Genomic DNA, 15,845 nt, shown 5'->3' on the forward strand with positions numbered 1-15,845 from the left:
TCTGACCAGCAAGAAAGAGAGACCGCGACAACTGGTGTTCCCTGGCTTGACTGGAAGAAAGATGCGGCAACAGAGTATCCACAAGTTCCCTGAAAAGCCTCTTTCAGTGCTTCACCAACCTCACAGCAAAGAATTTCTTCATGTCCAACCTAAACCTACCCCTTTTCAGTTTAAAACCATTACCCTTTGCAATGTCACAACAGGCCTTGGTAAATGCTCCTCTCTGCATTTAAATCTTCCCCTTCATATATTGGAAGTTTTGCAATGAGGTCTCCCCAGAGCCCTCTCTTCTCCAGGCTGAGCAACCCACATCCCTCAGCACTTCTTCATCAGGGATGTATTTCAGGAGTGTTAGGAGTGTCAAAGCAAGGTTCAGATAATGCAGCTAAGCTGGTGAAGGTCAAGCCTGGTGCCTCAATGATAAGGGATGAAAAGCACATGCATGGAAAGTCTGAAGGAACTGGGTACCTAAAAAAAGAAGATTGAGGAGAACATGGCATCCTTCTTTTATGTTAATATTGCTACAGGGAGGACAGGAAACCATTGTGTCCCATGTTCACTAGGGGAGAGAATAAGTCTGTTCATAATCAAAGGCTTCATATTGGAAAAGAAAAAGCCTTTACTTATATAAGGGCTCTGAAACACTGAAAGTTATGTGTGAAAAACCTTCACTGAATGTTTTCAAGAACAGGCAGATGACCCTCTACTGAGGAGGATTTAGTGTGTTTGATCCTGCCTCGGTGCAGGTTATTGGGCTGCAGTTTTTGGTGAGTGTTTCTTTTTAGCTACAAAGTTCTGTAATGTACACTCTCCTTGGACAATCTGGGAGAAATTAGAGTTGAGTCCAAACAATCAGGCTGGGACTGATACTCATGTCTAGATGAAACAACCCAAATATGAAGACGGAAATTCAACTAAGTAGCTACTATTAAAAAAGGACTATAAATAAATTGCCTAGAGTTTGAGACAGTTGCATTACTGTGGGAAACCATGAAAGAAGGGTTATTTTTAACTTTCCTGTTGGCTTTTCCATGGCAGTTGATCTGGTGATTTATTGAAACACATTTGTAATGATTTCACTAATATACACGACATGATGAAAAATGCCATATTTAATGACTTTTATGTGAGTCATAACAAACTGCAGACAGTAAAAGCCTGATGACATTTTAAAATTCTACAGGACAAGAAAAAATTTAATTTTAAAGCAGGAAACTAAATTCTGAGGAGCATTCCCTCTTTAATTTGCCATTAAATCTAGGGAGAAGTGATAATTTTAAAAGGTTCCCTAATTAAATGCTCATCTATTGAGTCAATACTACAAGGAACTGAGAGTCAGTCAGGGATAAAACAAAACCATGCAACTATCTGGAATCTGTTGTTCACTGTCTTTTGGTCTTTGCCAAGCATGCTTTTGCTTAAAGTTACTTCTTACATAACCAAATAATATTACAACAGAAAGGAATAAAGTCAGCAAATGTAATGTTCTCTTTCTAGAATGTCATATTATGCCATAAGAGACATTTAATTCAAATTCTAAGAGCTAGTTACAGTTATTTAAAAAAACAGAAATAATTTTTCCTTTGCACTAAAAGTCTCCCCATTTTGGTCGAAGCTATAAGTCTACACAACTAACTCAGCTAATTGCCCAGCCTTTTGCTCATCTCCATTAAAATGGCTCAATACTTAGATAAAAATAGATAACAAATGGGCAACCCTTTTAAGGTTTGGAGGGTTTTTTCTTTACATGCTTAAGAGTGGGCTTTTGAACTTTTCCAAGTAAGAAGAAAAGAAGCTTGAATCTCTAGTGACTAGCTTACTATAGCTTTAATTCAAATCTGAATGTCCCATTAAGGTCATCTCTGTATGGTTTGAAGTTTTCCTTTTCAGTTAACCTCTGCATTGAACTGAATATTCCTCAGATTCCCTAATTAGTTACAGTTGGAGCTTTAGAGACTTTCAAGACTTTCCTCTTTGAGCAAGGAAGAAAAAGGTTCAAACAATGGTCAGGAAGCCCTAAAACCTCTTATCTCTCAGCAGTTCGATTAGACAAGAAGAGTACTGTCTTGATGGATTGAAAGTGCTCTGTACCAGATAAGAACAGGAAAGATAAGAACATTAGGACTTTTTTTACAGAAGAAAGGACTGCTTTCCTTTTAAGCACCATCTTTTCTTCATTCATTTACACATTGCAGGAAAAACAGAATGTGTTTGCAATTAATATTTATATTTGCACACTCATTGTGCCTCAATTCTTTAACTGACACAACAGAACTTTACAAGATTAAGAAATTGTCAAAACAGTCAAAACTTACTAAGTGCCTTATTATATGTTGTGCAGCCTTAGTGATGCTGGAAAAGAAGGTAGAAAAGGTGATGGTACAAAAATAAGCCAAAAATTACATTTGTTCAATGTATTCAGATTTAGATTTCAATAAAAAGTAAACATAGGTGTGAGAAAGACACTGGCTGCCCTGGAAGATGTTTTTGTAAATGTGCTGTTTATTTTTCTCCAGTCAGTGGGTTGGTTGTTGCTTTTCTGCCAGTTGCTTTCCATTAATGACTTTAGTTCTGAAAGGCTTTAGAAGGAAATTGTTTACAGATATTTTCCTTTGCTCTGACAGAAATATGAAGCCATTTTCAATCAGCTTCCTCCTGTTCCGCATTTGTGGCCCAGCCATTTCCCCATTTAAGTCAATCAGGACCTAGCCATCCACTTAAACTGGAGCAGATGAAGTTCTTTACCTAGCAGTGGCTAAAGGGCCAGGGAGATGAATGTTTTCTATAAGCAAAAGGATATTTTAATAGCTCAGCTTTTTTTCTAGTTGATTTAATATGTCTTCCAGTGTCAATACTGAGAAAGAGACCTCACAGTCCTCGTTTTAAGGAGCCTCAGGGCTACATTTGTTCTCAGGTGGACTTTGGACACTTAGCATTAAACAGTTCCACTCACTATTTTCCTAAGACCTCACAGTCATAATCCAATGTATATAATTTAAAGGGGAAAAACATCCTGATACAGCATAGAAAGCTTTTAGCTGTGTGTATATTTTTTTTTTTTTTTGGTCATTGCTTAAGAGCTATTCTCTAGAGATTTCTTGTAGCTTTTATGGGAATCTATTTATCATTACATGATGTTAATTCAAATGTTTTCATTGAACCTACATACTTTTTGCCTCTACATTTATAATTGCACAGATTTATGATGCTGTGAAGTTCAGAAACTTGGGCAATCTGGTGCAGATTATGTTTGGGCCAAAGCAGCAGATTGCAGCCCTCCTTTTCTAGAGCTTCAGACAAGCTAACTGAAACAGCTGAGGTGGACTGGGATCCACATCAAACTATTCACACATGAACAAAGTTAACTGGAGAACTCAGAAAGATTTAGAGGAAATGGACTAAATTGCAAGTTTCATTCTATAATCACATCTTAATTACATTTCACTTACCAGCTCCTGTTGGCTTTTGATGAATCCTGTGGAGGAGCTGGTTTACATGCATGCCTTTTGTGCTGGCAGAAAAGTAAAGAAATCATCAAAACTTCAGGAGAAATCTGGCTCTACTTGGAGGGTCAGCAGTCAGTGGCAAGACTCCTGCATGCTTCAGCAGAGTGAAGTCTTTGTGCTGTGATGCTGCCCACAGGCAGCTACACCAACAAAACAGAAAAATGCTTTGGCTATTGAGACATGGGGAGGAAGGAGCTGGAGAAGATTTCTGTAGGGTGGTGGAAGACAAGTGACAGCAATGAAGATGAGGAGGCAAAAGAGCTAAAGAAAAGGAGGAGGCAGAGCATGGAGCAGAGGCAACAGGACAACTGGGAGCAGAGGAAGGGGTGTGGAAAATTGAGAGTGGAACTGAAATAAGGGGAGCTGCTTTTCAGATCAAAGAAGGGAGTATGTTTTAAATTGGTTCCTTCAAGGAAATGACTGTGGTGTGATGGGTGAACTGAGAGGGTTAAAAGCCTTCAGGCAGACAACAGGCATAAAAGACCTTACATTGTATTTAAGTCCAAATCAGCCCTGTCAGAACAGCTCATCCCACCTCTGGTTTGTTTCCAAGGAACTTTTACCTTCATAACTCTCACAGATGGACTGGGGTTGTACCATGAGGCAATTAAACAGAAAAGTACAATCCCTGGGACAGTGTCTGAGGGTCTCTTTCCTTATGACACCACAGCGTATGACGCATGGTCCATCACATCCTGTACCAAAATGTTGGCTTCTCATACAAAGAGGTGAGAGAAGAGTGGAGCTGAGGGCCCAAATATCTGTAAGAAAGAACACCTGCATGCAGTGTGTGGAAGAGATGATCTCTGACCATATGAGAGAAGATGTGGTTCTCTGCATGCTGCTGTGAAGCTTCCTGCAGCAGCAGCAAATACCACAGCACTGCACTGGTATCTGAGGTCAGACATTTGGGTTGTGACTGTCCCACTGAGCAACACACACTTGGGGCTGTCCTTGGGCATTGATGCCAGCTGGTGTGCAGTGACTTGCACATGTACTTTTCTATCTTCCAAACTTACAGATGAGCTTGTGAAAGGGAGACAAAGAGATTCTCCTGACTCCCAAAGCAAAAACAAATCTGCACCCAGACTTGGTCAGCAGTGCTCCCAGACATGTGCTAGTTCCTCTCATCGTTTCTCATCTTGGAAAAAGCTAATTAGGTCAAAATCTTGCCAGAAACTAGTCTACTGACTGAACAGCACAGATGGGGGGATCACTGAGACTGAGAACACTGTTTGGTGTATTTAACTCAGCATTATAGAATAATGCTGTTTTCCTGTGAGTTACTCATATTGATTACTCTGAGAAGGATCGTTCACAGGTTATTTGAAGTATTTGTAACTTCAGTAGCAATAGGAGTCTTTTTGCACCTCAGGATGCAGTGATCCCACACCACAGTGTGAAAAACAAGTGTATTTCCAAGTGCCATGGAGGGAATTCGATGAGTCCGGTTCTCCACACCTGGACCGGTTTGCAGGACCCAAGGCTGCAGAGCCCACAGATATGCTCTTTATTGAAGCCACCAGGAGGCACATGCTCCTGGATCTGTGTGTGGTAGCTTAGACCTGCGCAGTCACCAGGATGCAGCCATCAGCTTAGAAGGTGGCTTCAGGAACACAGAGATTCCTCATTGTTTCTATCGGTGCCAGAGAAATCCCTGGTTTAGCAAGTCCCCGTTCTCACAGCTGGAGAGTTGGCAATTGCCTTCCTTCCTTGGCTGCTAGCCAACACTGAGTCAGATGGAGGACTAAGAAATACCACTTCACATGCACTCCTGTTGCTGCCTTTCCATTCACAAATGTAAAAACATCCTTGATTTTTTCTGACAAAAATGTAAACATGGAGACTGGCTGGCCCAGGGGATGTGTAATAGGATATGGAGCCTTTCACCTCTGTCTTATGAACAGAACATCATACCCCTCTGATGCACATTTTGTGGCTTGTGAGAAGAGAGCTGGTGGTCTGAGCCTCAGTGTCATGTGTCTGCTCCAGGAAGCCACAGGATTTGGGACTGATTAGCCTCTTTGTGGGCAGCCCCCACAGAGGGGCTGGCGATGAGCTGGTACCTCCTGTGCAGAGATAAAACTCACTGATTGTACAACAGAAACTGCTCTCAGTGATGCTAATCTCACTTTTGTCCCCTGACTAGTAGCCAGTCTTTAGCCATCGGTAGGAAAGCTAATCATGAGCATTACAAGACTGTAATGAAAGCACTGTGAATCACACATCTGCATTTTTGGTCTCTCAGATCTGCAGTACTGTATCTGGCAAGGTTGTTTTGATGTGTAAAGGAGGAGCTTTAATGAAACTGATGCCAAAATCTCCCATTGCATCATCTGGCTCTGAAGAGTCCTTCAGTGCCTCTGACTGCAGCACCTGCAGACCTGCTGCTGTCCCTGCAGCCAGGTGAGGGAATCCAACCTGCCTTGTGCTCATGTCTCTGCAGCAGAAGGGGTGTGTGTCTAACCTTTGAAAACAGCAGGGCCAGCCCTTCCACAATGCCCAGAAGGAATACCTCCAGCCTCAGCATTTCTGGTTCAGGGCTCTGAGCTTAATCCGTCAGCTGTGGCTGTATCCACCATCTGTGAAGGAAAATTCCCAAACTTAGCAATATTAGTAGGTTTCATCTACTTTTTTGCTTACAGCTGTTAAGTGCATGAATAATATCTGCAAATCCTTCTCTTTGTGTTATTCTTTTAAAATACAGTCCTCACATTCCTGTTGATGCACCAGTGTCTGGGAATACTCCTGAGTTCTGCCCTGTCTTCAGAATGCTTCCAGCTTGGATGCAACTGAGCTAAATTTGGTTGGATTCTGAGATGTTGAACAAGTAAATATCTAAATTTAAACTGGATGTGTGACTGACTATTTATAGCTCAGCTTATTAGTGGGCTTTTAGTGCCTCTTGACATAGGCAAATGCATTAAATTAGGGTCCGGTGTATTTCTGAAGGCAGTTTTCACTAATATCAGAGGTCTTTTTACCTCCAAACAATCAAATAGAAAAGAATTGTAAGAGAAAATACTTGGACACAAATTTTCCATTAGCTTCCATTGGCTGTGGTGGTGGGTCAGGTTATTGCAGCTCCTTTTTGTTCAGCTCTGCTCTCCTGTCAGATGCTGCTGCCTTGAGGAGAGTCCTCACCTGCTTCAGCAGAGAATCTGATGGCTTAGCTCCAAACCACCTCCTGCAGAAGTTCAAACTGAGATCTCAGGGTTGAATGAGCTCTGGGGGAGAGTGGAATAATATCTTGAGCTACATCATCTGTTCACTAAATGAATTTATCTAGACCTTGAACTAAAAAGAAATCCAAAGAAAATCATTGTGCTAAGAAGGAAGCAAAAATAAGCTGACTAGTCTAAGTCTAGGACTGCAGCTCTTCTGTGGATCCAATTCCAACATTCTCCCATTATTCCTCTCCCTTTTTCCCTGTTCACAGCACTAATTTGCCCTCATTTATCCAGAAGTCAGGTCTTCTGTTGTGTTAAATGCAAGAAAACAGCACAGATGACACAGTATTGGGCACAGTAACATGCAGAAGTAGGTGAGACTTTTCATCAAGCCTAGAAAGAAGTGGGTAATAAAAATGCCTGACATAGGAGTATGCAGATTGTGGATCTTCAGACACAGGACACAGCTGTTGTCTGATCTTACTGGTGGGAGTGAGCTCTGGGGGGATGTGTTACATGATTACTGGGGGGCCAAATGCACTGATAAATATCAGCTACCATCCCCTCATATAATCTGATTGAAACAAATTAGTCTGAACCTTGACATAGTGCAGCCAAAGAATCTGCAAAGGCATCAACATCCTTTCTGTAGGATCCATAAGTATTGGTTTTCCCAGCCAGATGGAAGAAGACAATCCAGGACATTGTGAGAAAAGCACCCACTGGGCTGCCAGCTGTCTGACTGGGAACACGGGATATCAAAACTCCCTGAAAATCCCAGTCCTCTAGAGATGTCTATTTCTTTTTTTTTTTTTATATTTTTAGATAAGTCATTCAAATAAATTCAATTCCTAACCATCTGCTTCTCTTAATAACCCTGATATTCATTGCCCTCACATTTATTTAGTCTAAGCTTTCTTGCTGATATTCTGCCCTCACTGTAGATTTCAGGAACTTGATTTAAGCAAATGAAATAAATATTTGTTGATGATTTAATTACAGTAAGAAACCCCAGGCTTCTTGATAATTTTTGGGAAAGCAAAAAAGTTCAGAATTATTAGATCTGAGAAAGTTCTAAGAAGCCAAGTCTAAGAATGTACATTTCAGTGGTCACTTAATGCATGGCAACACTAGGACTTCCCTGTTCAGATTGAATGTGGAATATTTCATCCCAAATACTCTGGGAAAGAACTTATTCTCTTTGTAGGCCCCCAAGTTCTGCGTTTGTGTTTGCATCAGGGCACAGATCCCACTGAAAAGCATAGGGAACCTGACCCAGCCAGATGGTTTGGGTACCTTCTTATAGGCAAAGCCATGAATTTGAGTCCCTTCAACCTAAACTACTTAATGTGTCAGTGGCCCTTTGACATAACTGTGATACAAAAGGTAGATGTAATGCCAAGGTTGGAAATGTCCTTGTCACAGCCCTTCAGACTTGGTGAGAGAACCACCTGAGCTGGTTCAGAGGCCAGTCTTGATTTCTAGAAAGGGCTGAGAACTCAATCCTGCTTTTTGCACAGTGGTTCATACTCCATACAAATAGGTGCTGGTTGAACCTCACTCTGCTGAAGTGTCTGCACTGAAGGGCACTGAAGATGTGTTCAAGGGAAATGAGTTAAGATGTTATAGTTCTCTGTCACTGCTGCTCTTCCTCTAAGGCACTGCTTAATGAACAAAGCAAAGCTGGAAAAACAGTGTCTTCTCAGGCCTCACCCTTTCAGTGAGAATTGTTTTATTTAATTGAATATACCTTTCTGTCCCAGGAATGGGTTGTTAATTCCAGGAATGGAGTAGAGTGGAGGACTCAAATTGCAGTAGACAGATTTGTTAACCTGTTCCTTACCTCTTCCATGGTCTCTTCAAGTTTAGTCTTTGACAGACTTGTGCCTAAATTTAATATTGTAGTTTCTACTTTGCTACTGCTTACAGCAAGATCAGATAACCCCAAATGTACTCCTTGACATTTCATCACTAAAATTTTCCACTAACACAGAAAACAAGATAAGCAGCATCTCTAAATTACTTGAAATGCTAGGAGAGGACATAAAAATATTTATTCTCCTTCCCAAAAAGCCCTGTGAATCTGTCTCATCTGAGCTTTGTTTAGTTCCAGTTAGAAAGCTTCCTGTGTCTCTTTACTTGCCTCCTCAGTGGATGCTGTCAATAACTCCAAGTCAAGATGAAATCCCTTCGCTGCAACCAACAAAGAACAGTGTCTGGCAAATCAGCACCAAATGCCTGAGTTTGGGGCCCATAGCCATGCAGGCAGAATATCCTGCAAAACTCAGAGAGATTGGGCACACAAGTCTATGCCCTGCAACACAGATTTTTTCCTGTACAGCTTGGTGTGTCCTGATGGTCATGCTCTCCTTCTGCTCTTAGGGAGATGTTAAAGTTCACTTTATTTAAGCATTCATAAGTTTTGAGGTGTTAATTGATAGCCTGCAGTGCTTTGAGCCTTCTATGTTTTTGCCACCCATCTGTTTTGCCTCCTGTTTGTTAACACAGCTGGGGAAACTCATATGCAGGAGCCCACTTCATCCCAGGGTTCTTTAAAATCCCAACCTCTGAATGTCCAATTAAACCAATCAAAACCAATTAGGGAATGCGCAGTTAAAACAATCAGCACTGCTGAGCAGCCTTTGGAAAGGCAATGCTAACTGGTGTGGTTTTGTGCACACACTGATTTATTAGGTTATACAGTGATGATAAGATAAAATTGCAGTGAGCCTGGTGGGAAACCCAGAGGTCATGATCTCTACATTATCAGTGGGTTTATCTGATCTATATCATGAGGCCTTAATGGTAACTGTTGTTTTTTAAAACAGTACCTTTTGTTCTCTGTTAATGTACTTCTTGTTGTCTTTGGACAGCAATCTAAACAGTCACAGCCACCTGATGATAAGTGTTGGCAAGGTGATAATCAGTTTGCTTGCCTTATAATCCCTACAGGAACAGATGGATTTAAAAAAATTAAAGGGTGTTATAAATTACAGTGGGGTAATAATGACAAGTCAATTGTTTGTGATGAGAGATAAGGTTAGTAAGGAGAAACATTTTTTTTTTTACCAGATTAACTGGTACACTTGCAAACAACAGAGAAGTTTTCTGTCTCACACCTTTGTACCATATCTTGTCCCTTTCCCTTCTGCTGGAAGCACAGAATCTTTTCTTTGTTCCCTCTAAAATCTCAGACAGGGATATGAAATGATCAGGAAAAAGACTGAAGTCCTTGCAGGACCCCATCTGCATCCCAGAACTGGGTGTGTTTCCTCTGTCCTGTGTGTGAGAGGTTTGGTGGAAAGGGGCTGGGGACAGGGACGCCGTGAGCCACAGAGGGGCCTAAGGAAATCAGCCATGGACCATCTGTGGTCAAGGGCTGGAAACAGAAAGAACTTTTTCCCTGTCTATGATGAGTGCTTTGAGCCTCCTGGCAATCGGCCAATCTCTCCTAGGTTGCAAAATCTGTTGTAGGGGATTTGTTACTCTCACTATTTCACATGGCCATTTCACAGGAATGGAACCTAAGGAAACCTATTGTTTATAGGTACAGTTCTGTATGTGAACATGACTGAGTTTCCTGTGACCACAGTTTGAACACCTGTACCTCACAGGATCACACTCAGCCCCAGCACAGCCAGTCATAGAATCAGGAGATGTAGAGAGTTGCTTGACACATCCTAAAGAAGATGCTTCACCGATTTAGGGCTGACACCCTAAATCATCTCTTTCACAGGTCAAGCTTTTTACTGTACACCACCTTTCCTCACACTGGGTCAAATCACATCCTTAATCATGTTTCATGATCTCACTCCATTTTTTCCATTTTTTCCATTTTTTCCATTTTTTCCATTTTTTCCAGGTTACTCCTGGATACTGGGTTTCAGTGACTTTTATTACTATCTTACTTCAAAAGACATTCTTATGTCTGCCTCTTCTTTCTTTTTCAGGTCAATCCATTGATGCAGGGAAAGTGTATAATAGTCCTATCAGCTGTATTGGACAGAAGTGTTTGATGTGTAAATTCATCAACACGAGCTGAAGGCCCCTTACATGAAATTTTCTGAAGATCTCTGGTCTCCTAACAACATGGTGGTGTCACTCACAGTTTAGGATGTTGCTGTGTAAAAGCTGCATGTTTTCATAGTCTTGACAGATTATTAGTTGTACAATGAGGTTTGCAGTTACAAATAACTCCTTCAATAAAAGGAAGAGTAAAATTTTTTGTGTTTCTAGACAGAAAAATGCCTTTTGTAAGGTAAACTGGACAAAAGCACTGGAATCCTTTAGAAAAAGGAAATTTAGGTGACTCAGGAAGAAAGTAATTCCCTAGGCTGCCTTCCATTATTTCTTATAAATTCTCAGTTTAAATTCAGCCCTGAAGCAGAAGGATGAATTAAATGGCTTCCTGAGATGCCTTTACATTTATTTCCTGTTATGACTTTTCAGAGCTTATGAGAGATGAAGGCAGAATCAAAGGAAGGCTTCCCCCATAGTGGAGGTTCTTCCAGACAGTCCCTGAAATGTGTTTTTCCATTGAACTATTAATTCCCAGGTGAAGAACTAGTAAAGTGGGTACATGTGGTTATTTATATTCAATAACAAATAAAGCCTGAATTGCAAAACCAATTAATTTTTATCAGAACAATAAAAATGTCATAGACAGACAATATAATGTGCTTATGAAGTTATTTTGCTCTATAATAATATGCAGCAACTTGCACTGTTCATGTGAGATATGAATAACCATCTTGAGTGATGTTCCTGGTACAGACATAATGGCAGTGTACCTACTAAAGAGATGAACTAGAGAAATTTTCTTTTCTCCAGAAACATGTAAGCTGACAGGAAGCAATGAAACCAACGTTCAACTTGACAGCAGCAGAGGTTTTCTAGCAGTGAGGATAATGAAGAGTTGGAAGAGAATGCTTGGGGGAAAAAGGAGGGGATCACTACCAGAGAGGAGGAATATATGTGACAAAGTGCATCTTTGAAGTTACATTTGCCCAGAAGAGTGGGCTAGATGAATTCTTTGAGCCCAGTTGGAAGCATTTCCTGTGATGGCAGCTCAGCCTCCCACTCTTCTTTCCTTATCTCCAAACTATGATATCTGTGAGGCTTCTTCATCTGGAAAACCTAGCTGCAAAAGTTGCAGGAAAATTTGTTTTGATGAAGTCTGCTGTTGGATGTCAGATCATCAGCACAGGGGATGTGGTCTCAGTCTCCCATGGAACTTCCAGCATCTCCTCAGGTGAGTGAACATCCTCAGCCAAGGGAAGATGAAGTGGGTGCATGTGCAATCTGTGTGCTTAACCATCCCTGTGATTTATTGTCAAGTGGTGTCCAGTGTTTGGGCTGACTCTGGCAGGCACAGGCAGGGACACAGCCCCTGATGATGATGATGATGATGATGATGATGATGATGATGACTGTCTACAGTGGAGCCCATTCCTGTCAGTGAGAAGTTGTCTCTTCTGAGAGGAGATTGCTATGACCCCCTACAGAATTGATGACACCTACATTTGTAGGTGTCTCTATCACAAGGGAATAGATATCAGACTGGCATCTGCCTCCCAACCTCTGAAGGCTGGGTCACTTTGAAGGCCAAGAGGAGCAGAAAGATAAACCACTAATGGCAGTAGAAATGGCATTACCTGTATGATATTCCAGGCTGGGAGAGAGGCAAACCATTAGAGAGACACACCCTAAGGTGAGGAGCAGGCTTTTCTATGGAAAAGGGAAGCTGTAGACTCAAACTCTAACTTCAATGTATGAGAGTAGACCAACGCAGACAGCAGATCAGGAACACTGAGAAAAATCCCTAATATTACAGGACAATAGATAGCAACACAAAATATCCTGTTTTATTTACCTTACTGAAAGAATCTATCTGGAAAACTCCTTTAAGAATTATGTGAAATAATGTAAACAGCATTTGGCCTCCATGTCCAGAGCAGACACAAAGATCCCATGTGGATTCACAGCAGAATTTTCTCTCTACCAACTGAAATAAAAACACTTCATTTGTGAGGTGCAAGGGAAGGAAATAAAATATCTACAGGGTTGTGTTTAAAACAGGCAGTACATCTCAGAGGGAGAAAAGCACAGCTGAACTCAGCTGAGCTCTGTAGTGCCAGAAACCAGAGACCAACTGAGTGAGAGCTGCTGCTGTCTGGATAGATGTATAATCTATTCCAGTTTTGGGCCTCCACCTGAGTACTGGGGAAATCCACAAAGTCTGTCTGTGGTTTAAACCTTGACCTGTATTCTCTGAGATGCTCTTTCTTTAGAAGCAGCAGTAGTAATTCTTTTGAAGGGTAGTCTAGTCAAACTCTGCAGGACAGCTGCAGAGGGTGTCAGTGCAGAAAGGCAGCAGAAATGGAAAACAGAATAGTTCATATGGGACATCCAGCCCTTACATTCTGCAGCATCTGATCTCACAAGAGATCCAGGAACTGCTCTGCAGGAGGGATCATTGGGATGGAGACTGATGATGCAGACTCTGTGTCCTACTCAGCAGCACACACAGACCAGTGTCAGGGAAGGGGTAGGTGGAGCTTGTTTCTCCTTGCAACCCTATACCAGAAGCATGCCATTAGGTAAGGGAAATAAGATTATTGTCATTCAGAGTGGGAGTGAATCTGGGCCCACAGCCTGAACAGGAGTACAAAGGTGAGGGGTTCAGCTTGTCCAGACCCAAAGGTTTAACCATGGCATGCCAGCTGATGAAGGTATGAGGACAGAAAGCGCGGTGACCAACATTTCCTAAGCAATTCTTGTTATGTTCCCTCAGGCTCTGCAAAGCACACATGCTTCCTGTGGCTGTGAGGGGAGGGGGGAGCAGGGAGGCCCCTCTGCCCATGCACCTTCCAGGGGAAGGAAAGGTGGATCTCGTGCTGCCCTGGAGCTGAACCCGAGGACGGTGTTTGCCTGGAAGCGCTGAGTGGCTCCAGATGGGGTGCTGTGGGGTGCTGTGGGGCCAGCACAGGCAGCTGTCTCTGGCATTGGGCAAAACCTAGGAGGGCAAAGCTGCCCTAGCTGCATGTAAATGCTTCCTCATGAGGTAGTAAACCCTGCTAACGAGCAACCTGGCTTTTCTTGGCTTTCACCAGGCTAGTTCTCTGATATGAATTTTCAGTCCTGCTTGATTCTTAATCCAGGTATTGTGAGTACCAGTGAGTTGTGCCTTATCTCTGTCAGCTCTGAAGATCCTCACTGCTCTCTGCAGAGGGCCAGCCATCACAAAGTCACTATGTCAGCATTCTACTATGTGGCTTGGTCCTAGCCAGCTTTCAGCCATTTCAGGCACTGACTTGAGCCCTGGAAAGAGAACTGCCTTTCTGAAGGTGATCTTGCTTTAGTGACCTCTAGGTGGTCAATTATGAGAGCAGGTGAAGCAGCGACCCATTTCCAACAGAGGTACTTACAGATGTGCAAATAATGAGGTGCCTAACTGGCAGAAGTGTTTCCACTTTTACCTGTGAATATCTGGGCTGCTCCTTCTTGTGCCACATCTCTGTCTCCCACCAGCTGCAGACGAGGCTTTCAGAGAAGCTGCTCTGCTCTGGCAGAAATCAGTCCAGGCTGTGCCCTGGAACCCATCACAGGCGCTGCACAGTGCCACACGGGGGAATGTGCTGCCTCAGACAGAGATCAATACTCACATCTGACCTGCTCCTCCCTTGGCACAGTCTTTGCCTGATATTTTAGCTGGTCCAAGTGGCTCCAGTGTGTAAAAGAGCTTCACAAGCAGGATGCTGTTTGCACTTGTGCCATTTACTGTGCATGCATAATCTGAGCTTTCCATACAATATTTTTCCTGTACCATCAACTGCCTGGAAGATCACTTTAGCTCTGCTCACATCCCCTCAAGCTCATGTCAGGTATGGCTGTAAGTGGTAGCTGCTGAATTTATAAACAAGGCCAATTCATCACCCTGTGCAATGAGCCAGGCCTTGGAAATGAAGCACACCAGTTTCTTTCTTCAGCGTCCTGTCTGCTTTGTGTCTGACATGCTCAAGCCAAATAGGCACCATCAGGAGCATTTGTGCTCTGGGCAGCAGTGGGAAAAAGCAACAAAGTGGCATTTCACAGCCTGAACCACTGCTATTGTCCTATGCAATATCTATAAATTAAATAAGGGCTCAAAGCTTCTCAGTAAATAAGAGCTTCTAAATAAATGCCATTAAAAGACAGTCTTGGAAATGAGAAAATATCTTTTTCTGTGAGAGTCTTACTGTATGTTGACTATGAAAAATATCTTTGTCTCAGTCTTTGCTGGTTTACAGTTTGATCTCTATGTGGAAACAAGTGACAAAGAGTATTTGAGATGTTCTATTTTGGGAAATTTATAGGGGAGGTTAATTTAGGTAAATTGGGAATCCTCTTGGGATTTCAGAGAAAGAAAATCTGGAGAGGTTTGCAAACTAAGATTAGTGGCCTGTGCTATTTTCCTGAAACACCTTCAGCTGTGGCTAGACTTGAGGAACTTGAAACGAGGTCTGTAGTTGGGATGGGTCCAAAAGGATGTTTTGTCTCCTCCAGTTCAGCACAGTGGGAAGAGGTGGGAAAGGTGTTGATGAGCAGAAATGAAAAGGTTGCCACATTTAAAATGACTGCCATTTGTTGTATTGCACGGATCCTTACAAGCATTTAAAATCTGTGAGACACGTGTTTTTTCCTTAACTGTGCATGATGAGGGGTCTTAAGGACCAGATCCCCATGTTGCCCATACCAAACAATATGGGGAGTAACACCCAGATCCCTCCTTGTTTACAGAAGGAGACACGTGTGAATCTGGATCTAAGAGGAAAGCCAGACAGGCCATCATGCTGGGGGCTGATGCAGTATATCAGAGCTGGAAATCAGGTCACAGGCATTACAGAAAGGACTAGAGGCACACTGTTCTCTCATGTACTCCCTCCATGTGCTTGGGCTTTCCTGGTTTCTCTACATGACCTAAGATGTTTTACATTTAGTCCCTTCAGCCTTACCCTTGAAAAAATTGCTTTGTTTCTGTGGGAGCACATGGCCATGGAGGTTTCATGTTTGGTGGTTGGAGAGAGGGATGCTTACCTGACCTCTGTCATTCAAGTCCTACCCACTGGTTTGAACACCTTGAGTCTACAAAAAGGGAAGATAAAGCCACAAGGATCTGGCACAGGAGTTC

Source organism: Haemorhous mexicanus, chromosome 1 (genome assembly GCF_027477595.1).
Source record: "Haemorhous mexicanus isolate bHaeMex1 chromosome 1, bHaeMex1.pri, whole genome shotgun sequence".
Lineage (NCBI taxonomy): Eukaryota > Metazoa > Chordata > Aves > Passeriformes > Fringillidae > Haemorhous > Haemorhous mexicanus.